Genomic DNA, 22689 nt, shown 5'->3' on the forward strand with positions numbered 1-22689 from the left:
TAGATGTTTTTTAAAGAGATTTTAAGATGATTGAGAATAGATTTAAAATTAAAATTTATGAATGTTTGTGAAATATTTAATTGATATGATAGATTAATAAAAATATTTTAATAGATAGAAAATATAAGTTAACAAATTATCCTTCATAATAATAATAAAAATGATATTTATATGTAATATATATTTTATAAAAATTATTTGAAATAATATAATTAAAAAAATTAATATATTATTATTTACTTTTATTATTATAACTATATATGTGTGTAATAATGACATAACATCTAAAAAAACATGTAAAAAAGTTTGAAGAAAGAGAATTAAAAAAATGTTAGATTTGTAAAATCACATTTGAGACCCTCAAATCTTTGCATATATGAAAGGAAATCCTTTCATCCATCAATAAATCCGCGCTTCCAAATCTATGCTAATAAAGTGGAAAAGAACAAGGTAGATTTCTCCTTTCCCATCTTCATAAATAAGAAATCCTCAAACGCGAACACGGTCTAATGTAATGCTCATTTTAGATGAAAGATTTGGAAGAGAGAAGAAAATGGATCGGAAGGAATTTGAGAAAGAGTTGATTGTTATTTTTTGAAACGGAGGTGAGTGAAAGTGAATTCGAAAATAATGTTTATAAAAATTAATGTTAGAATTGATTGATGTGACAGATAAAATATTCATTAATTGGTAGAAATTAAAAATTATCAAAATATCCTTAATAGTAAAAGTAATATAAAATGATAATTTTTAAAATGAAAAATATTGTAAAGAGAAAAAAAAGTAAAAATTAATTTTTAAAATGAAAAATAAATATATTTAAGTAAAATGAAATAATTATTTTTTAACTGCAAAAATAAATAAACAAGTGAGAAAGTCATGAAAATCAAGTTTTGGAATCCAATAACAAAGCCATGAAATTGAAATTGAAGCGTTGCATTTGATTACAAAGAGTTGAAACCGAATCCACTCTTCCTGGAACCGAATACGAGGCTTCATCACTTTGCACACATAGGTTGAACATAATGCACTCTCCATGGAAACGAATACAACTCTCTCTGAAACTGAATATACTCTCCCTGTATTCGGATACACACACTTCTTCTTCAACTCATCTTCTTCGTTGATGAACCTCCATTGCTTCACATTATTCCATCATCTTCATCCTCAACATCTACTCCCTCACACAGCTCTTTATGCAAGTTGGCCAACCTTGGAGGGTGTGAGAAACCCTGGAATGTGCATGGCTTCAAGGAAATGAAAGGAGGGAAATGAGGTATTTCACTCATAATCCACTCAAAATCGCATGGCTTCTACGAAGATGGAATAAACCCTTCATCCTGCAAATCCATCGTCATCCATTACTTGCTATTTATTAAAACGAACACGATTTTCGTTCGTAATCTGTCTCTCTCAATCACTGTAAATAGTGTAATCCATTCAACCTAACACAACGTAAATTTAAAATTGTTGTCATTAGAGGAAGACATGCAAACTTGTCCCTAATAGTTCTCTATGTCATGGAACTTGAATGGATTTGGGGGAGAGTAATTGAGGGGATTTGAAGGTAAATTTTTTTTGTTGTTTATTTGAGTCGATTTGGAGGTAAGTGAGGGGGAATTTGGAAGTAAAATTTGTGAGAATTAATGTAAGATTTGATTGATGTGACAAATTAAAAAGTTTACTTCAAAATTCATTCTCACTTACCTCTAAATCCACTCAAATAAATAACAAAAAGATTTACCTTCAAATTTTATCAAATTCTAATATTTTCACAACGAAATCAACAAAAGTATCATAACTATTAAAGGTCATTAGTGTCTGCAACTAAGTCACATTTGTCAAAGAAGAATGGAGAAATATTTGAACCCATGGGTTACTCACCTCATTATATGCATACTCAACCCATCAAAGCTTATAACTTGATTTGAATGACTGGTTTTGCTTGTTTATACTAAGTTTTTGTGTGATTGAAAGGATTTAAAATTTAAAATATCATTGAGTAAATTGATGTGAATTTACGTGTTTAAAATTTCTTTGAACAATGTACTGTAAAAAAAATGTTAATGTTGATGGAAACAAATGCTAATTATTTTAAATAGTGTATTAGAAATATAAATCTAGAATAATAGTTTTTTAGATTATCAATTATGTTTAAGTAATTGTTAAATATTTTTATAAGAGTTGTTGATAAAACTTGAAATTATTATTATAGGTGTTAAATTAGGGAATTTAATTTTAAATATGGAAAAAATAAAAAAATAAAATATAATCATAATGAACGAATATATATTTTTATTTAATATTTTTATATATTTATTGAAGAATAATTAATTGAACTAATAGTATTTTAAAAATATATTAAAATAGTATTTCACAATGAAATATCTAAAAACAAACGCATCCAAGTTTAATTTACTACATTAAAATTGGTTGCCAAACTATATTGCACATGAATCGCAGATAACTCCCGAATATCATTTCATTCCTCACTATATAAACCACACTTTTTCCCTTTCACTTGGTCTTGCCTCTTCTTCTTAACCTATGTATATGAAATTAGGGTTTCGCATTCCTTTTCCTCTCTTCAACTTTTCTAGCCCTATTTAGCCATAGGCTTCTTTATCTGGTCGGTGCGGATTACTTCCATTCCCATTCGACTCGTTCCCTTGAAGCAAAAGTTTTTGTGTTGTTTTTCAATATCTTTTCCACAATCCTTTGGTTTTGGGAGCACACTGGAACAACTATATTCAATTTTCTACCGAAGTTTTAATTTTTTATGTTGGATCTGCATTTTTTCGTTGATTGGATAACTTGGGTTGTGCTATTTTCGACTGTGATGAGCCTACAGACCTGTAATGATTTGCGGCTATGATCGCAAACATTATTGAACATCTAAGGGACTGAGTTGTCTAATTTTGCTTCAAGTTTTCTACTTGTTTTTACATTTGTTTAAATTTTATGTGATGTAAAAACAATGTGATACGTTTGTTGTGTGTATTGATCATTATTTTTGGTTTTTCACTTGTTTCAAAGTTTTTTCGTTGTTTGATTCAAGACGACATGAGTGTTCCCCTCGCTATGTAGCTGTTTCAATTTTGGCGTTGCATTTATTTGGATGTCGAGGAACTAATTTTTGTGTTTTCAGCTGGCAACTTGGATCTTATTTTTTTGGTGGCCTTGATGTTATTGTTTTGAATTGAGATTACAAGTTTGTAAATCCATATAGTTATTTAATTTATGTATTGCTTTTAAGCTCGGTGTTTAGATAAGAAGCTTCAAACTTTTGGTAGATTAGATCAAAACATATTATTTAGTCCAAGGCAGTACTTGTTCCAAGGCAATTGAGTTTTATTGTAAACAAATCCATGACTATGGTTTTACATGGATCCGCCTTTGGGAAAATGTGTTTTCTTTTTCATGGAAAATTACACCGAACATTCTCCTGAGAAATTGTGTTGAGTTGGTGTGCTGGAAATCTAAGCCACTGTTCTATATCTTTTAGTTTTTGTTACTTAAACAAAGTTGATTCTTTTGGGCTCATATGTTGACGCATATGCATTATGTGGATTATTTGTTCATTGTTTGTGGTCTTAGAAGCTCTCTTTATTTGTGTTGGTTACATCATGTGATGAAATTGGATAAATCTTAGGACACCTTCCTACACAGCAAATTACTGTTGTGGATGAGAATGCATTTTCCATGCTGATGATGTACTTCGTACCTATTCGAATAGAAGATCTATTTGAACTATTGAGATTAGTGATGATTACCAATCTTTTAAGATTTGATCCAGGTTGTGGAAACACGTTGGATCAACTAAATTAAATTTTCTTCCAAATTTAAATTTTTCCTGTTATTGATTTCTGCAAACATTAATTGAACATCTAAGGGACTGAGTTATCTGGTGTCTCTTCTAGATTTTGATTCGATAATTTTCGATTAGGGTATATTACTTGAAAGGCTTCAGCTTTCTTAGAGAATTTTGCTTTCACGTTTTCCAATGTGTTTGGCGATCTTTATCTGAAGCCGAGATGTGCGTTCCCCTCGCTATCCAATGTTTCAATTTTGATGCTGCAATTGGACGTCGGGGAACAAAATCCCCTTTGCGTTCAGAATGTGATTATTAGAGATTTTAGAGATTTTGATATGAGGTGGATGAAATTGTGTTCTTGAGGTCTATCTTGGTTTCAACATTGGTGGATTAGGATGAAATGATATATGTAATCCAACACTTGATCTGAGTCTTGGTATAATTTTTGTAAGCATTACAGGATTCTTGTTTTTTATGTCTATATTTTGACACATACATTGCTGGATATAGTTTGATGCTTGATCTTATATGCAATCATTACTGCTTTAGTGTTTCCACATTCTTTATTTGCTAACAAGCTCACTTTTGATGATCAGTGTTCCATCATTTAGTTGTCAATTGGTTTTTGTTCTATATTTTGCAAGCTCAGTGACCATTACTGAAATGAATACCATTCTGTTTTGAGGTAACTGCAGCTTTCATTACTGCCTGTGGGTGTGTTGGCAGACACAAATAATTTGTTTTAATATTTTAATATTTGTTTTTTCACTTGAACTTTGATTTTAGGTTTAATAGCCAATTTAGTCCCCACTTTGGTTGAAAAATCTCAATTTAGTTCCTCGTTATAAAAGTGTTTTATATTAGTCCTAACTTTTAAAATAGTGGGTCAGATTGGTCCCTTTCGTTAAATATAAGTTAATGGATGATGATGTGACACAGCTTAAAGCTGATGTGTTAGATTGGACCAATCTGACCCACTATTTTAAAAGTTAGGACTAATTCAAAACACTTTTATAACGAGGGACTAAATTGAGATTTTTCAACCAAAGTGAGGACTAAATTGGCTATTAAACCTTGATTTTAATTACTTGATTTAAAAAGTAATATTAAATTAAGTTTACAAATGATTATTATAAAAAAAAGTAATTATGAGCTAATTATGAGCAATTGGTTGATACTACAATATCCCTGTTGAGAAATAGTAGCTAGATATTTGTATTCGTTGTTTCTATCCTTTATTTAATAATTGACGGGTATTGAATTTTTTTGTCATTTCTATATACACGATACTTCGTTTCTCTTTTAAAAAAAATATAACCATTTGAATTATCTATATATTATTGAGTTAAATTTTTTGAAATTTTATGTGAATGCAATTTGTTGGGTCCTAAGATTAGCTAATTATAATATTTTAAAATTAATGTTACAATGGTGTGTAACTTTTATAAGCTCTACACCATAGCGACCTAACAAGAGATAGATACTAATTTTTCATTTAAATTAATCTACGAATATATTCAAATTTTATTTGTAATGATTTTAAATCTATGTTAATTTGAGTTTTAATCTCATTATTTTTAGATACTTTTGTCCATTAGACATTTAATTTTAAATTTAAATTCTAAAGATATATTTTAACACTTAAAAACGAGAAAAATTCATATTAAACATAGATAATATGTAAGCTTTAATTATTCTACTTCAACTCCAAAAGGTTTTATTTTAAAAGATGAAAAAGGCAACCCAAAGAGGAGATGGAGAGCTTTTAGAGAGAGAGAGAGAGTTTCTAGCATTTTAAACAGATTCCAAAAGCCTTTTTTCCTATAAGAATGATGAATAATGAAAACTTTGGTAAAAACATGATTAAATATTAGGACTACTTAATTACTTTATTCTTGTCATAAAAATTGATAGTCTCTATAGGTTTGGATTTCTAGTGCGAGTTAAATTTTTGGCGAATGACTCAAATACGGTAGGTTTGGATTGTCATTTTTGCCTAACAAGAATCCAACTTTTACAACCTGACACCTAATGGTGGTTTTCTACTGATCTTAGAGTGAATATTTGTCTAATTTTTTTTCTTCCTAATCATACTTCTTTGAGTTATTCTAATGTGTGTTCCCCATTTGAATGGCTTTATATTGATTTATTTTACACACTCAATATAGATATTAGAAATACAAAAGCATACACCAAATAAAAAAAAACATGAAAACAAAATAAGATAAAAGCTACGAAAAACTTGATTTATTTACAAAAATATACAGATAAAAATACGTAAAATCAAATATTATCATTAAATTGATAAATATAAAATAATGATTATATATTTGTTTGACTTAGTGATCTAGATTCGTGGATAGAAATCCATATACATACTATTATCCCCATAATATGGAAAAAGTATCCTTAAGAGTAAATATACTTTAGTACATAAGAGTAAGTTTTAATTAAAGATTTATATTACAAGCCAAAGTATTGAGTTTGGTTTGGATTTCAGTGTACTTTAATATAAGATGTTTAGTGCCTTGAATTATTAAAACTATTGAGTTAAATTAAAAACGAAAATGGTTTACTTTTTTGTAAGTTTATTCAATCATATAATGTAGTTTAATAAATTAATATGATTAGGAGTGAACATCTATAACATTAATAAAGAAGATTATATTTTTTGGTTTAAACAATTTTTTTGAAATTATACTTTTTAAATAATTATTTTCCTAAATTCAAATAATTATTTTTAAAAAACCCATCTACTTTATATATTTTTATAGTAATTATTTATATAAACTATTTTATAGGTTTGTTCTATTGAAAAGAGGTTATGTTTTGTTGTATACAACTTTTTTCTAGATTTAAATAACTATTCATAATAAAACAATTATTTACATTTAAGGCATGTGTTTCCAGTGGTGACTTGCTCTATTATTGGTGGTTTCCTTCATATATTTAGTACGTGACTTCCTAACAAAGACACACTTCCTTATCTATTTGACCATTTCTTTTCTCATCACCTTGTCTTACATAGATTTCGTTTCACATCAATATATTCAATTTTGAATTTTCTTCATGATTCTTATATTGTATTATGGGACCACTCCCAATACTTGCTTTTGCATTTCTTTTTCGTGATAAAAAGATTGAAGGAAAGATTGATTGATCAATATTTTATAATTTAATGCAAATTGTGTTCTCTAAGCAGAAAGTATAAAGAAATTGAGAACATGAGATAGCTAGAGCAAATGTAATTAAAAGAGTTTCTAATTTTGGTTTCAACTTCAAATGAAAAAAAAAAAATCATCTTAAAAAATATTCCTTATTAACATGACTGTATGGCCATTTCTTAATATTGGTATTTATCAATAAAGACCTAAATTAAATGAAAAAAGTTCACGAGTTAAGATTGATTACCTTTTTTTTAGGTCAAAAAAGTGAAATTTGAAGAAGTTAGGAGCTAAAAATATATTAAACGTTTCTCTATTATTTAGTGGCTTACGGACGACTGTTGGGTTTGACTGTGAATTAACCCGTTCTTGCATTTCTCAAACATTATTTAAGTAACTTCTATATACAAAATAAAAAGTAAAATAAAAATATTATATTTTTTAAGATTTATTGTGAAAATAACACACGATATATTTTTTAAGTAACTTCTATATACAAAAAGAAAAAGCTATAATTGAACAACTCTTAAAATAAGATACCAAATAGCAATTCCATGCTTAATTACTTGATATAATGATAAAATATGTTAATATGTAAACAAGTAGATGACAAATAAAAAATATTAAAAAATAATTAAAATATTGAATGTGTGTCGAGTAGATGAACATAGCAAATTTTAATAATAGAATATTATAAGAAAATGAAAGAGAATAAGAAACTATACGGGCATATATTTTTTCTCATGTAAGTTTTCTCACGTTATGTTTAATTTTTTCTATTTCTTTTTTAATTTCTTCTTCATTTCTCATTCTTTTAAAAATCTAAGCACACCGTACGAAAATTGAAGAGTAAAGAGTATATTGAAGCGATCAAATTCCTCTTTTAAATAAGTTCAACTTTTATCCTTTTTCTTGAATCAAATTTATTTTCTTATTGTATGTGACCTACTTTCGGTTCCATGCAACTTTTATGCACTACATATAGGTCTCTATTTATTTGTGATCATAGAGTTATGCTCTTATTATTGATTAGGCTTTTTCTTGTGTAGATAAAGCAACCTTAAATTTTGAAGTTGTATAGGAGGAACATTATATTAGGAGTTTCCGTTAGGCAAGGAAAACTAATCATTTAATTTTATTTTGTTCCTATTCATAATTAATTGAATGGAGTTTTATGATGCATGTAATTTGATTGACAAATTTAGTTTGAATTGTAATTATGATTGATGTAACATAGATATTCAGAACTGTTTTGGATGTTGACTTAATAAAGAAAATATAAATATTAGAATTCTGAAATTGTTGAAGGAAGAACATAATGATATTGAGGGGAGTTGAGTTATGATTGGGCTTTTGTCTTTGTCAAATATTGAGAAATTAATAAATCTCATGTAAATAAATTTTTATGTGATGGTTGATACTCAATTTACTATATTTGATATGTTAAACAACTTTAGAACATATATGAGATTGATAATTAGTGTTTCAATGTGTGTGTATGACTTGAATTACTATGTTGTCTTGAATTTTGAATGAGGTAAATTATAGAAGTATCATGTATCACTGTAAAATATGTAAGTGTAAGGAATTTTTATTAGCTTATTAAATTTTTGTTTTTTTGTTTTGGCTGAAAGTTGGTTATAGAAAGATTTAAAATGGATAATACTATATGGAAGTTAAATTCATATGAGCTATGTGCTATAGAATTGGAATCTCTTGAATAAGGTTTGATATGTTAAAGGTAATATGGATTTCTATGCCTCTCGTGATGTATAATTAATGGATGGTAATTTAAAGTAGATGGAAGTAGTGAATTAATTGTGTTCGTGAGCATGATGGTGAATTAAATTGATAAGAGTGAGTGATATTTTTGGTATATCTACATTTAAAGCCTTTAGACGTGTTTCAATTTTGTTTCTACATGTATCGTTGGGTTGCCTTGAAGACTGTCAGACGCCATAGTTGCAAGGGGTGTGGGCATTGAGTGGTAGCTATCGGGCACTAGGCAAAAACTGATAATTTTTTACAAAAGACTATGTGTTTTTGAGTGCTGAGTTGTGGAGATATTGTGTTGGGTGACATTTTCTACTTAAACTTTTGTAAATGATTAAATTTACAACTTGGATTGAAGTAGTTATGTGTAGTTGAGTTCTAATAATTATTTTCATGGGAAACTACTACTATTCAAGATATCAACATGTATTGAAGGAACTTTGGAAGAAGAGACTATCATAACTCTACTAGTATCTCACTCGCATAGGGTATGATATTTAAGTGCTGTGAGTCGAAAGAGACTCCACATGTCAAACAATATGATATGAAAGAGGATCATACTTAACGAGCTAATGGGATTGACCTTGTCATGGCTTGGTTGGGAACATTGATATTGAGTGTTGGAACACCACTAGAAGATTTGGGTGTGACAGGTGGAGAGTTTCACGAATCCATTCAATACACTAGTTAAGTGTGAACTGATGTTGGATAATTGTTTTATTTAGATGAATGTGAATTATTTTGTGCTTTTAGACTGATTTTTATTGAGAATGTTTATTAAATGAAATAATTTGAGAGTTTATTTCAGCTTTAAGGATAGTGGGATAGTTGAATTGGAATAAGAACTTATTTTATTTCAAACACATGTTTTGGTAATCTTTATAATGAGTTATTATTTCTTTTATATTGAGTTTCTTCTTTTAGATGCATTAGCTTCCCATTACATTTCTTCTTTGTCTGATTTTGATTTCTTTTCTATAATGATTGTATATTAATACGTAACACATGAGTGAGAGAAAGTCATTAACGTCCTTAGGTGATGATGTATTTTATAGTTTTGAAGAAATGTATCCATTACGTTTTAAAAGATTGCAATTATACTTAAATCTTATTGTAGATAATTTATAATTTTGTTTCCCATTAAGTAATACTTTAAGAGTTTATATTATTAGAATTTTTATGATGTTACATATTGTAAAAGACTTAATTTGATAAAATAAAGATTTATATTTTCTAAAATGTAATACATTTTAACTAAACTAGGAAATACAAACTTGTTTTTGTGAGTATTGTCTAAATTTATATTGATTTTTACATAAAATCCTCTACCTTGAGTGGGTATAAATATAAATATGAATAATATTCAATTTTTTATTGAGATGTGAACGATAAAAATATATACAAATTTGTCGTATCCTTGTACTCTGGCCTCACACTTATTATTGTAAATTATTAAAAAACTTGTAACTTATGTGATAGTGTAAACAATTTATCATCCCTTTTCTCTTTGGTTTTAATTTGGTTTCATTTGAAAATCTCTTATTTATTTTGTTATACAATTCTTAATTATCTTTTTCAACTATTCAACTTGCTTAATATCTACAAAGTTCACATAAATCCCTAAAATGCTTTTTATCTTATTTACATATTTTTTTTCTTCTATACAATTCATGTTCAAGTGGTGTATTATGATTCAAGAAATAAACCTCAATCAAATAGTTTTTACAGCATATTCTTTTTGTTCTTTAATATTTTATTTACTGTATATCTTTTCACATAAAAATGTTTAACTCCAATTTCATATAACATAAATCCTTAGACTACTAGGTCACATAAATTGTTTATCATTATTTTATTGTACTTAATTTCTTTTCATTTGAATTTTTTTTTCTATTAGTGCAATTTTCTTCCTTGATATTTGGTGGTGAAAATAAAGAAAATATGTGTTCTTTTGATATTGAATCAATATGTTTCTTTTCCAGTTATTATATATTTTTTTGTTGTAAAAATATATTTAATTAACATTTGGAATAGGAAATGGACATATATGGGTAAGATACACTTATTATTCGATGGAATGAAATTAAATCAAACAAAAATTTTATACAGATAAAGAAATATAAATGATGATGAATTTTTACTTCAAGAGGATAATCAAGACTCACCTTATCTCGGTGTCATCTTTAAAGAAGACTACATAATAAAAAGAAAATATGTAATTGAATATATAACGAAAAGAAAAATATATATATATATATATATATATATATATATATATATATATATATATATACTCATTTATATATTCAATTTTAAAAATTAATTAAGAATTTAGGTATTACTAGAGATGACAAAAAAATTCGCGCTCCTAGATACCTAGAGATAAAATCCATGAGGAGTAGTTGGTACTAGGGGTTGTGGGTATTTTAATACCTGTTTATAAATGGATCAGATGTAGATATTATACTACTTGACTCACGGGTATTATACTACTAGATTCGTGGGTATCCCGTTACCCACAAAAAATAAAAAAATAATTTAATTTAGGTTTAATGTCTCGGTAGGTCTCTATTTTCGGCATGAATTTCAAATAGGTCCCTTTTCTTTTCGGCGTCTCAATTGGGTTCTTTTTTGTGTAAAATTGGAGCAATTAGGGGTCTGCCGTCAAATTAGACAAACGGCCGTTTAAGTTTGCCTACATGTTATTAAAAATGATTTTGAATTAATTTTTGTATTAAAAAATGGATTTGTTCTTCAAGGGCAAAAAAGGAAAACTGGGGCAAACCCTTTTCATATAATCCTTTTCATATCATCTTCTCTTTGCCATTCCTCTGATAACCTCCAATCGCACCTCACCGGCGTTAGCCACGACAAACAGTGGAAGGAGCAGCCTTACGCACCTGCAGCAGCGCGACGAATCGAACATCTACCACACAGATTTGCGTCTCACAACACCTCCATTACAGATCTTGCGTTTGTGATAGATAGTGATATCACTTTCAAGAGTAAAGAATGGGTGACAAGAAGAAAAAGGCTCAGATGTTTGTGAAACTAGTGTCTGCTGCCGGCACTGGATTTTTCTATGAAAAGAGAAAGCCGAGACAGTTCACAGAGAAGCTTGAGTTTCGAAAATTTGATCCTAGGGTTAATCGTCATGTTCTCTTTACAGAGGCTAAGATGAAGTGATTTGGTACCTTGTATGGCTTCATTTCCCTTTAACTGGATCATTCTTATACTTCTCTCAAAGGGCTTTCTATGTTTTTGTTGATTTACCTTGATTTATGTAGTTCTGGGTTAGATTTGTTCGGTTTAGATTAGGAAATTACCTAAATAAGAGAGGACTGTGGCAGCTTTGTGTTAGAGTTTTGTAATGATTGTTTCAGAGAGGACAGTTTATAATTAACTGTCCAGTTGCCTTTTCATTGTATAAATTCTAAACCTCTGTTCTTGTAAATGTGACTTTGAAGAAATCAGACTGAATAATATTGTTTTTGTGCGTTTTACTCTCTCTTTCTCTGTTCATCTCCTTCAGCGTTCGGCTAGGGACGTTCGTTCTCCAGTCGCACATGTTACTCATACCGTTCGGTCATCCACGCTGCAATACTGTGTGTTCGTAGCGTTCGTCTAGGGACGTTCGTTCTCCAGTCGCACATGTTACTCATACCGTTCGGTCATCCACGCTGCAGTACTGTGTGTTCGTAGCGTTCGTCTAGGGACGTTCGTTCTCCAGTCGCACATGTTACTCATACCGTTCGGTCATCCACGCTGCAGTACTGTGTGTTCGTAGCGTTCGTCTAGGGACGTTCGTTCTCATACGCACTCATACCGTTCGGTTGTGACGCTAGGTGCAAACCCTTGGTTTTCCTTCTTTTCCCAACAAATCTGGAATCAACACTCTAACTGCTCAACTTCAATACAACCTTTAATATTGTCGTTTTTGGTCAAGCATTGGTTACCACTAAGTGGCATTGTTGTTGGAATAGAATGTCTAACTTCTGTTCACATTCTCACTGGCCCTCTGTTTGTTTGCTTCGTTTATTCTTGGATTATGCCAGCTCAAGTAAGGCACTTAAAAGTTAGTTTGCAATTACGGTTGAGCTCAATTATGTAGAGATTTTTTTCCCAGTCTCTGCCTACTGCAACCATACAAACTCCAACCTTTGACTCCTCTCATCCGTAACCACCTCAACGCCTTCATCATCTATCATACACTTCTCACACTACTCACCTGTATTCACTAGGAACCATCAAGAACCACTCGGGCACAAACAAAACAAATTTTGAGTTTCTCTTCATGTCTCCAACAGTCAAAAAACAGGAACAGTGAGAAGCACGGTGAAGTTAGGTTGTCGGAGAAGAGCGAAGAAGGAGAAGGTCGCGTTGACGCTGGTAAATCTTCCTCCTATGGTGACCGTCATCGCCGGTGGCTGTCCTATCTTGACGGAGCGTGGTCGCGCAACGGTCGCCTGACTGGAGATCTCGAGGGGTCGCGACGGTTGTGGACGCTGGTGCAGGAGTGCTTTGCCCGAAGTGAAGCGGGGCGTTGGGAGAAGCCCTGGTGGTGACCGGCGTCGTCGCCGGCGGTCCTGATAGCGAATAGCATCGTGACCTCATGTAAGTTCTTCATTCGGAAGGGATTTCCCCTCCGCGCTTCCAATCGAAGAAGAAAAGAAGAACCGCGCTTCCAATCGAAGAAGAAAAGAAGAAAAGGGTTTGCCCCAGTTTGCCTTTTTTGCCCTTGAAGAACAAATCCATTTTTTAATACAAAAATTAATTCAAAATCATTTTTAATAACACGTAGGCAAACTTAAACGGCCGTTTGTCTAATTTGACGGCAGACCCCTAATTGCTCCAATTTTACACAAAAAAGAACCCAATTGAGACGCCGAAAAGAAAAGGGACCTATTTGAAATTCACGCCGAAAATAGGGACCTACCGAGACATTAAACCTTTAATTTATATTTTATTTAATTAAATTAAATTTATAATAAAATAAATTTATATTTCATTAGATTAAATTTAATTAAAATTAAATTTTAATTTATATTCAATTTAATTTAATTTATATATATATATATATTATTTATTTATTTATTTAAATTTTATTTTAAAATGTATAAAATATATTTTTTAACATTCGGTGGTATCACAAGTTTTAAAATACTTGCGATTTTTTTTAAATGAATACCCATGCGGGTAGAAGGCAAGTTTCGGATTGAGTTTTCAGGTTGTTGATCGAGTTGTTGAGGGTTACTCCCTCCACCATCATGTGATACTCCGTGCACCTCTACATTCTCATTTTACCCTGCAGATTAACAGATAGGGGAGATTCGTTTAGGCATCAACGGATCTTGACATCCGTCTACGACTACGGTTGCATTTATGAAGGAGGTGCTGTTGGGTGGGGGAGATAAGATTGAGATGAAGAGAGTGAGGGTGTTGGGAAGGGTTGATGATGATGGGTCTCAAAGGGGAGAGTAACAACAAGCTGAGGAAATCGATGGTGGTGTCATCCTCGTCGACAAGGTCGTTGAGGATGAAGCTGTGGATGATACGTGCGACCACGTCGGTGTTGTTATGGACATGCGTCATTCAATTAACGGCGTTGGGTGACGTCTGGGGGCCTAGAGTCTTGAAAGGGTGGCCTTCGTGTTTCACTTACGAATCTGCGCTCAATGAGTTGTCGTCTTCTACCCGTCTTCTACCCCTGTAGTGCTCCCACCCAAGAGTCAGTAGTAATTGATAATTTCTTCTTTAGTCGTTTTCATCTCTTTGTTCCTGCGTTTTACGTGATATTGAGTTTATTTGTTTCCTTTTTTTATCTTATTGTTGTTGTTGGCAGGGGTGTATAAGAACAATGGTTACTTGATGGTGTCGTGCAATGGAGGACTGAACCAAATGAGAGCAGCGGTGAGTGGCGATTGGCACATGCTTTTGACATTTTTTTTCTTCTTTTCTGTTTTAAGTTTTCTGATTTGGTGATGCACTTACTTTGTGCATATATGTGACATGGTGACTATTGCAAGGTATTTAAACATGATTAAACAAAAAAGAAGGAAAAGAAGAAAAAAGGGGAAGAGAATGGTGTAAATGTGACGTAGAGAAGGTTGGTAAAAGAGGGGAGATTAGAAAGTGGACATACTGGAATATTACGGGGAAGGAGAAGGAGAGTATGTGGGGGTGCAGGATTTTTTTAAATACAAAGGATAGGTTTGGAAATTTTTAAAAAATGTAAGGGTGTAGGGAGAAATGTGAGATGGTGTAAGGAGTAAACCTCGTCGCGGATAGGTACCATCCGTGGTGTAACTTTGGCTTTGCTGAAAGTTCCTGGTGTTGATCCGTAGTGATGTTGAGACTAAGTGTTCGTCTTGGTTCCTTACAGTTTCAATGGGATACCGCTCGGCCCCACGGTAGGTGCCAAAATGTTTCGGTAGGGATTTTGTAGGGCTGAGAGATGTACCTTTCTGACGTGTCTTCCTTGCTTCCAGATGCCTAAATTGTCTAAGTTGCTCACCTTCCTTCAGTTTGGATCACTCGGTTGCCTTCAGGACTGCTCGGTTTCCTTCAATTTGGACCGGAGGGGAGGTACCTGCAAAAGGTGCTCAAGTTAGGCGTGTCTTTGAAGAGGTTTTTGCTCACAAATGAATGTTTTGTATTTATTGTAATTAAGTATTGTGAACTTAGTAGAACGTACCTGGTACAGGCCCAATAAAATAAAAACAGACTTACCTTTAGATTCAGCATTAAATTCGGTCGGTTGCTCATAAATAGCTTATCAATATCTTTAATCAGATATCTTTGATTATTTTATCCTTTACTGGACTATTGGCCCAATAATACTTTAAGTGCTGGCCCAATTATAACTCAACACCATTTAACGCGATTAAGCTTAGTTGATGCAGTGGATGATGACCTGGTTGACCATTATTGTGGTAGTGACCGAACGGTTAACAATTAGTAATTGTTCGATATACAATGTACCCGATACAATAAATATATATATATATATATATATATATTAAAAAGTTTATAACAATTTTCAAAAATATAATAAATATATAATTATTATTATATGAACCCAAATTAAAATCATATATACTAAAATTATTAACATAAAAACTTATAAATTATTATTAACATAAAATTATTATTACTTTATAAACTAAATATTTTATTAATATTAGTAAAATATATTAAATTATGAAATACGAATGCATGATCCAAAATCCAAATTAAAGTATTGATGAATCATAATTCAATATGCAAATATATACCAATAGTTAATGTTCCATCGGTATCCATCCAAAAAATTAAAATATAATTATTTTTCATTCGAGGGTATAATTGGAAGAAATGTTTACTTCTATATGTTGGTTTTATATAAAAAAATCACGTTTAAAATAAGAATCTTAAATAACTAAAAAAACAAAAATAGAAGGTTTAATAGGTTCGGAGGTTCCTATATTTGCGAGTTCGTTTCAATTGGGTCCTTCAATTTTGGACGTGATCAATTGGGTTCCTAATTTGGTCAATCTGATTCAATAATAGCATTTTCGTTAAATGCAGTTAACGACGTTAACTTTTTTAACAGGTGGCAAGTTGAGGCATCCAGGTGGCACCGTTTGAGCTGTATAGGTGGATTTTTAACATTTTTATATTATTGACAAATAAAATAAAAGCTAAATGAATTTTTGTGGTTTAATTATAACTCATTAAACCAAAACAATGTTTCCTATTTTGGGGTCAGGTAGCTAGTGTCTGCAAAGTTGGGGAAATCTGCGAAATTGGGGAAATAAGAGAAATTAGGGCTCGTGGTTGTATTTGAAGGTCAAATCCCAAAATTAAAAGTGTGTGATAGGAGGTCGAGGTTGTAGTTCTGCGACGAGGCTGGGTGTAGTGTTTGTGGTTGTTGTTGTTCGAAGACAATGTCGAAGGAGCACTCTTGCTATTCATCGAGTTGCAGTGCCAGGCGGAAGGAAAATGGTACGTCTTCACCGATCTGCTACTGTGGTCAAAGTTGTGTGGTGAGAACTGCCAAAACTACGAAGAATCGGGGCAAGCAATTTTGGGGATGCTCCAAGTATAAGGTATGTTAGATTCAACTCAACCTAATTAAGTTTTGTTACTGTTTGTGAGAAGAAGGTGGTACTCCCTAATTAAGTTGAATGTTGTCTTTACAGAATGGTGGTGAAGAAAGTGGTTGCAACTTCTTCAAATGGTGCAATGATATTGGTGGTGACGCAAGGGGAAGCTTCTTCAACAGTGAAGGAAAGAAAGAAACTCTGGTGAAGAGTGAAGACATGGATAGTACTAGGAAAATGATAGTGAATTTACAAAAATCAGTTTTCATTGTTCAAAAGTGGATGAAGGTGGTCATGTTGTTGGTGTCTATTTTATGTGTAATACAGATAGTTTTAGTTTCAATGTTGATGAGGAAAGGATGATTTCTTGTAACTTTGTTGTAGGTTTGGTCTGTTGTAATGAAATTAATGAAATTAATGAAATGGAAGAGTTGTTATAAATCCAGTCCATATACTGTGTACAAAATTACTGCTAAATTACAGCATTGTTATAATGCTAAATCATCTTTATAGAATAAGCAGTTTCAATTTATAGAATAAGCAATTTCATTGTTATAATGCTAAACTACAGCATTGTTATCCTCTTCAGACCACAGATACATTGCTGAGATATTATTGGCTTCAGCTCTACTTCTGAGAGCTTTGGGTTATGAGCTGCTGACATTTTAAATTAGACTCATCAGGTCATCCCATTAACCCTGAGTTATTCCTTGTGTTGCAAACACAGAGATAAAAAAACTTCTTAAAGAACTAATCACTGCAAACACAGGAAGCTAAAGACAAAACTTCTTAAATAACAAAAGCTTACAACAAACTGGTATGAATCATTCCATAAAAGCAAAGATAAAATTCCATAAAAGCAAAGTTGACATTACAACAAACTGGTATTAATCACAAAAGGTTCAACATCAGAATCTTTTACATCAGAATTTTTTACATCAGAATTTTTTACATCATTACAAGGTACAAAAAACGACTGCTGCAATTGTGCCAGTAAACATCAGAATTGGTTGTTAACAAAATAAGTGCCCAAATCCCACTTGTAATCCACCATTGTTTTAGGCATAGTAAATGTTACAAACTTTCCATAACTTTCTTCCTCATCATCTTCTCCATCACTTTCTCCTCCACTAACCAATTCTTCTGATTCCCAATTATCATTAGACAGACCTCTATCATTGTCAGTATTTATACCATCCTCAACATCACTATCGGAAATGCGAGTCCGTGATGGTCCATCATCTTGCACATCAACTTCAATTTCACCAAACCAATTCCCAACTCCATGCCCTACCTCTTCTTGGATATCACAGTCAACTAGGTCATCCATACTAGGAACATCCACATTGCAATCAACATTGGCATCCTCACCACTGCAACTCCAACTACGAACATCAACATCATCTCTTTCAGACTCACCCACATCACATTCAACTTCAATTTGACCTCCTACAACATCATCTCTTTCAGACTCACCCACATCACATTCAACTTCAATTTGACCTTCTACAACATCATCTCTTTCACACTCACCCACATCACATTCAACTTCAATTTGACCTCCTACAACATCATCTCTTTTAGACTCACCCACATCACATTCAACTTCAACTTGACCTCCTACAACATCATCTCTTTCACACTCACCCACATCACATTCAGCTTCAATTTGACCTTCTACAACATAATCTCCCTCAACTCTTTCTTTCTCACACTCATCATGAACTTGTTCACACTCACCATCATCACTATCATGCATCACAGGTTGAACTTCTTCTTCACCTATATTATGTGGAACATTTTCTAACAAGTGTACGATCTCAGGTTCACACACTGTGTGAACAACAAATAAATGAACTTCTCCATTTAGCATAGCTAAGTTCATCATGTGCATGACTCCTCTATCATCAGACAAAGCCTCTAACCTATCATCTAACACAGAACCCCCCCTACACAATACCACAACTCCTTAAATCCATCATATCCAAGTCCTTTTACTACACTGACTATAATGAAGTAACTCCACACGTTTGGGTCAAAAGACAGAGTTGTACTTTCCCCCTCATACTTAAGTGGCCCATTGTTTATGAAGTGACCTCCATGGTGGAAAACAACTTCAAAATGATCCTCCATGTAATTAGGGGTGGGCAAATAGAACTGAACTGCACTGTACTACTAAAATCTGTACTGAACTAAAAACTAATTTGTATAAACTGAACTGAGCTGTAAAACAGTTCAGACAAACTGAACTGAACTGTTTTTTGTTTTATCAAACTGGACTGAACTGAACTATACTAAATTGTACTAAACTACAATATAAACTAAACTGAACTACTAACTATACTAATTTTAAACTGAATTATGCTAATTTTAAACTGAATTGTACTAGTTTTTAAACTGAATTGTACTAGTTTTTAAACTGAATAGTATAACAATACATGTTCTTTTTAATTGAAATTTATTTTAATATTTATTTTATTTTATTCATAAGTGTCTTACAAATTAACTTTTTAATTATTTGATATTATTATTTTCTATTTTATTTATATTTCTTTTATTATTATATGTGTATGGAAATTATTTTATTATTTTTTTTTTCTTTTTTTATTTTTTTATTTTTTTTTCTTTTTTTATTTATATTTATTTTGTCATGAATATTATTTTACTTTTATATTTATTTTTTTAATTTTTTATTTATATTTTTTTGTTTTATATGTGTATATAATTTATTTTATCTTTTTATCTACTTATTTTATTTTAAAATAATTTTTTATTTATATTTATTTTGTTCCCTCATAAAATTGTTTTATTAATCAATTATTTATTATTTATATTTTATTATGTAAAAATTAAACAAATATTTATTAATTATTATAATATAATAAAAGATGATACTAGAAAAATTACTCTTGATAAACATTTGTTAATTTTTTTGTCATTTGATATTTTTATAATATTAATTATTTTTGCTACATTACTATTTTTTTTATGATATTTCATTATATATTCATTTAATAAAATTTAACGTTAAGAAATATATTTTATTTTTAGTATGTAAAATACTATCATTTAAAAATAATAATATTGATATTTATTTTAAAGTAAGTTGATTTTTAAAATAAATAGTTATTTTAGTGTGTGTGCTTACACACATTTTAATATCATTAAAAGTTTTTTTAACATATTTTTACATATTTAATAATATGTTAAAGAATATAATATATTTAAAGTATTATTTTTTTATATAGTCTTTTTTTTTATGATTTATATTACTTAATCATTTAATAAAATTAAATTTAAAAAAATATATTTTACTTTTATTACTTAAAATAATATTATTTAAAAAGTAATATATTTTTATTGATGAAAAAATATAAAAATTTGTGATAAAAAAAATTGTCTTAAAAAATTCATTATTAATTTTTTATTTGAACGGTTTCTTTTATTAATATTTTATTATTAAATAACGTTTTCTTAGCCAAACGGAGCAATTGAATAGGAACTAGAGAAAGAAAAGAGTAGATACAGTTCTCACAGTTAACTGAACCGAAACTGTTATAAGTTCAGTTTTTAAAAACTAAACCATAAAATAGTATACTGAACTTTTAGTAAAAGTGGATCAGTTTTTTTAAGTATAATATAGTACAGTTAACTATAGTACAGTACAGATCAGTTATTTTTGCCCAGCCCTACATGTAATACACTATAACAGTATATATCCTATAAAATAATAAGACGACAATGACAACAAAAATTATATAAAATTAGAAGCAGAACAAGGAAACACGGGGAGCAACTACAACATAACTTAAACAAAACAAAAAGCACAAGAAACAAACATGGGGGATCACATTGCAACATTGCAACACCAATATAAAGCACAACAACAATTAGGGTCTACTACGACACTTCAAACATGGGGGACCACTTTCAACAACAATTTCAACAACAACATAAATAACACACTACCACACCACTTCGAACATGGGGGACCACGACTAACCATGCATCATTGTCAAAATTATACAAAGAAGTAAACATTTACTAACCTGGACACGTGCTACACCTCCAACGACCTTCGCGAAACTCTTCCACGTGATTCACCGCCAAAAATTTCCTGCTTCTACTCAAAACCACCGATAGATCACTACAATTTTATACAACGAAAGCTTATGTCTAACTAATTTCTCACGCAAAAGCAATGCTCCCCAAATGCCAGCACAATGCCATTTCCAGCAACGAACCCTAAGTTCGCAGATTTCCCCAATTTCTCATACACAAGCTACCCCAAAATAGGAAACAATGCTTAATATGTTTAATAATTTCTAATTATATTTTCATTTATTAATATATTTTATTAATATATTTAACAATTAAAAATCCATCAAGGATGCCACCTGGATGCCTCAGCTTGCCACCAATTAAAAAAGTTAACGTCGTTAACTGCATTCAATGAAAATGTTATTATTGAATCAGATTGACCAAATTAGGGACCCAATTGATCACGTCCAAAATTGGAGGACCCAATTGAAACGAACCCGCAAATATAGAGACCTCCGAATCTATTAAACAAAAGACCATGTTATATCCATTTATCTATTCGCATTATCACTACCCATATTATATAATATGATATTATGATCTTCTTTAATATTTTTGTTAATAAAGGTTTTTAAGATTCACAAAAAGACAAAGGTTTCCTATGTTAAGCAGCAGGCAGTAAAAAAAACAAAAGCTAAGCAATTTTGTTATTATTAGAACACATGAAACGGTAGACAATTGTTTATGTTGTAAAATAAAAATATTAACAAAGAACGCATTTCAATTATTAATGATAGGATTTCAAAATTAAATTAAAAATGCTTATATTAATCATCTTAATATTAAATAAATAGCATATTATATCTAAAATGTTTAAATACACATGATGAACCAAAATCCTTAATGCAAAACAATTCATTTACGTTTGGTGAAATTCTGTTATTTTGAGAACTACATACAAACGGAAGCTTTTTTTATTATTTATTATTATGATGTAATTTTATTATGAAATGATTAAAAATCTTTTAAGCTTACTACTTGTCCGAAATATTTTTAAACTTACATAATTCTTATAATTTCATAACAAAATTGTATTAAAATGATAAAAGAAAATCTAAAAATAGATTTATTTCATTTTAATCTATGAATTTTATTGTAAAATTAGAATTTATTTATTTTTAAAATTTTGATATATTTTTATTCTTAAACTTTAAAAATTAATAAATATAATCATTTTAATTTAATTAAATTAATTTTTTTGATATATCAAACATATTCCATACTATCATCTAAGTATTTTATATGATTTGTGTTACTACCGAGTAGGCTAGACCGACCGGATATGTGTTGCTATCGAGTAGGTTAGACAAACTGTCAAAAGACGATGGAAGTGTTAATTAGACCGACCGGGTGCGTAGGGGCGATGGAAGCCGATTATTCCCTGTCGGACGCCAGGAGAATACTCATGAACTCTTCAGCCGTTTGTTGGAGACAACCTTTGAATGTCAATGAATGCATAATTAATGATGTAACGGTCACTGTCGAACAGTTAAGGTGGACATTGATCGTCATTAAGAGGTACGTTAATGGATGATATTCCTTGAAATCCTATAAATAACAATTGATGGAGAAGGTAAGCTCTCTGATTTCTAATTAAAAAACGAGACTTGCGGAAATAAATTCTAACTTTGAGCGTCGGAGTGTTTTCCTATAGGCCACTCCCATTTTGACAGTAAGAGAGGAAGCTTCAGACTTTAAGACAGGAGCAAGGAGGACCGATCGACGGAGATAGAGCATTCCCGAACGGGAGGAGTAC

At 30.7% G+C, this 22689-nt stretch overlaps 4 non-coding genes and 1 pseudogene across 4 annotated transcripts; 4 read left to right on the plus strand and 1 right to left on the minus strand.

Moving 5' to 3' along the window:
• Positions 1 to 2829: 2829 nt before the first annotated feature.
• LOC124824471 (small nucleolar RNA SNORD25) lies at positions 2830 to 2913 on the plus strand. The gene has a single exon (XR_007027720.1). It is a non-coding gene; the product is annotated as a small nucleolar RNA SNORD25 (small nucleolar RNA).
• A 707-nt stretch (positions 2914 to 3620) lies between these two features.
• On the plus strand, positions 3621 to 3716 carry LOC124824478 (small nucleolar RNA snoR31/Z110/Z27). The gene has a single exon (XR_007027727.1). It is a non-coding gene; the product is annotated as a small nucleolar RNA snoR31/Z110/Z27 (small nucleolar RNA).
• Positions 3717 to 3960: 244 nt separating this feature from the next.
• LOC124824473 (small nucleolar RNA snoR136) lies at positions 3961 to 4103 on the plus strand. Its single transcript, XR_007027722.1, has one exon. It is a non-coding gene; the product is annotated as a small nucleolar RNA snoR136 (small nucleolar RNA).
• Positions 4104 to 4200: 97 nt separating this feature from the next.
• LOC148204415 (small nucleolar RNA snoR31) lies at positions 4201 to 4296 on the plus strand. The gene has a single exon (XR_015783991.1). It is a non-coding gene; the product is annotated as a small nucleolar RNA snoR31 (small nucleolar RNA).
• Positions 4297 to 17832: 13536 nt separating this feature from the next.
• Positions 17833 to 18965, minus strand: LOC148204416 (uncharacterized; annotated as a pseudogene).
• Positions 18966 to 22689: the final 3724 nt, after the last annotated feature.

Source organism: Vigna umbellata, chromosome 1 (genome assembly GCF_029865625.1).
Source record: "Vigna umbellata cultivar VRB3 chromosome 1, Vumbellata_1.0, whole genome shotgun sequence".
Classification (NCBI taxonomy): domain Eukaryota; kingdom Viridiplantae; phylum Streptophyta; class Magnoliopsida; order Fabales; family Fabaceae; genus Vigna; species Vigna umbellata.